General features: G+C 36.4%; 1 pseudogene; it reads right to left on the reverse strand.

The window, feature by feature from the left end:
• LOC142911555 (28S ribosomal RNA) overlaps nucleotides 1–2,500 on the reverse strand; it is an 8,997-nt pseudogene that overhangs the window by 1,899 nt on the left and 4,598 nt on the right.

Raw genomic sequence — 2,500 nt, forward strand, 5'->3', positions numbered from 1 at the left:
ATTTAGTGGGTAGTGCATTAATCCTTAGTTTAACCATGTCTATGTAATTATACGATTTTATTGTTCTATGATTCCCTGTTATCCATGAATTGTTTTCTGTTTGAGATTGGCAGTATACCAACCCCCGACCATCTGTTGTTTGATATAGTTTATTTGACCATTTGTTCTGATTTAAAGATTTCGAAGGAAATTTGGAGCCTGCAATGATATGGGCCTGTTTTAACGTTGCAATAGTGTATGATTGTTGTGATAATGCTCTTATTGCTAGATCATCTGAAGTTATCATTTTGTTGTGTCTGCTTATTATAGATAGTGCAACTGAGTCGCATAAATTTCTTATGCCCATTCCTCCGTTGGATACTGATGTATAAAAGAAACTGTCGGGCGTATCGTGTGGCAACCTGAGCAGATGCTTTACTCTTTTCCTAATTTCAGAATCAAGTGACATCAATAAACCCTTGGTAACTTTTCCGAGGACCAATTGATGAATAATACGAGGTATCAAATTGTTATTGATTAAATATACTTTCTTTTCTGGCTTTAACGGTGCTCTGGTCAGTTTGTTTAACATTGCTGCGAGCAGGTTACAGCTTATAGATCGTTTTCCCCTTGGGTCAAATTCAATGCCTAGATATTTGAATCCCTTTACATATGATACCGGATTAATGGGTTCGTTATTTATAAAGTACGATGATGTCGTTGCAACACTAAATGTCTTCTGTTTGCCGTACTTGATAAATCTTAACGAATTGCATTTGTTTATATTTATTTTCAAGTGTCTGTCATCGAGGAATTTAGTAGTTATATCCAAGAGTTTATTCATGCCACATTCCGTTTCTGCAAATAGGATAAGGTCGTCTGCAAACATCATTGAATTTACTTTCTGATTTCCTACATTAACTCCTATATATGTCGGCAAGTTATCCAATAGTTCATCCATAATCATGTTAAATAGTAGCGGTGAAAGTGGATCACCTTGCTTTACGCCTCTTTTTAGATTTATGTTACGCATTGTTGTCGATCCAAATACAATATCAGTTAGATTACACTTATAGATGTTGGTCAAGTACGTTGTTGATTCCTTTGATAAGTTAAATCGCTTTAAGGCTCTAATAATCGATTCGTGGCTGACAGAATCGAATGCCTTACTGAGGTCTATTGACACTATTTGCGTGTTTTCGTGCTTTTGCCTGGCGTTGTGTATGATGAAGTGTAGTAATGCACTATTTTCGAAACATCCGTCTACCGGGAGGAATGCTTTCTGCCTGTAATTAAGCTTTAATTGCTGTCCTAGACGATAACTTAAAATTTTGTGTAATAGCCTAATTACAATTGATGAGATGGTTATGGGTCTCCAATTTGAGGGTTTTTCTAAATCCTCTTTAGTTTTAGGTATAAGTCTTGTTCTGTGTTGTTTCCATATTTGTGGTATATCCTGTAAATAAAGGATGATATTTAAGATATCTAGTAAATATTTTATTGGTAAAGTCCTAAGATCGCTAAGAATAATGTTGTCCTGTCCAGGTGACTTATCCTTCATAATTGCTAGGGTCTTAATCAACTCATCTAAGGTGATTGCTTTTACGATATCGATGCATGATTGGTCGTTTTTTTAATTTAAAGGGTATATTATCTGGAGGAGAGTTTGACTCGAATAAAGTAACGAATGTTCCCCGTATGCTTTCTTCAGTTGGGTATATACTTGGCCCCGATCTATCTGAAGTAATCTCGTCTAATAGAGCTTTCTTGTTCGTATGGTATAAATATTGATACCTCCTGTATTTAGTTTGCTTTGATTGTCTTCGATGCCTATTCTCATCTTTCTCCTGTTGGTTTACACGATCTTTCCTATTAATTGGTTTACTTCGATTTAAAAACTTTTCTACATGAGAATTGAGTAGCAGTAACGCCTGATTGTGACTTAAATTCTCGATCTTTAGATCGGTAATTATGACCTGAAGATCCTCAGCTGCTGTCAGTGATTGTTCTTTTTCGGCCCTTATTGCTGGCTGATCTCCTTCAGAAGGTGTAGTTGTTATTTCCGATGTTGTCGGTAAAACTAAGTTAACAAGGCATTGATTTTCTACCTTATAGGTGGTTTCTTTCAATGTCCTTACCAATTCCTTATACTTGATATTTCTCCGCTTCCCTTTAATCGCTTCTAGCGTTCTGTGTGGCATAACTGAGTTCTGTATTAGTTGATTCATGTTTATGTCCTCATCATTCTGTTGGGCTTCTTTATGGGCCATAATTTCTACCTCTTCTTCTCCCCATCTAACCTTCCTTCCTGGTGTGTTTTGCTGTAGTCTAGCTTCATGTTCTGTCGGATGAGTTCGTCTAGTATGTACCCCTAAACCTGTTTTCGTAGTAAAACCTCTGCTACAATATGAACAACTAAATAGTGTTTCCTCAATTGTGGTGGTTATAGCACTAGTTTTACCTATTAAACTTTTGCAAGTTCTTCCGTAGTGCGACGCTATCTTGTGTATGCTATCTGCTG

Source organism: Petromyzon marinus, unplaced genomic scaffold (assembly GCF_048934315.1).
Source record: "Petromyzon marinus isolate PM22_M1 ecotype Great Lakes invasive population unplaced genomic scaffold, UKy_Petmar_22M1.pri1.0 PM_G_Scaffold_18, whole genome shotgun sequence".
NCBI lineage: Eukaryota > Metazoa > Chordata > Hyperoartia > Petromyzontiformes > Petromyzontidae > Petromyzon > Petromyzon marinus.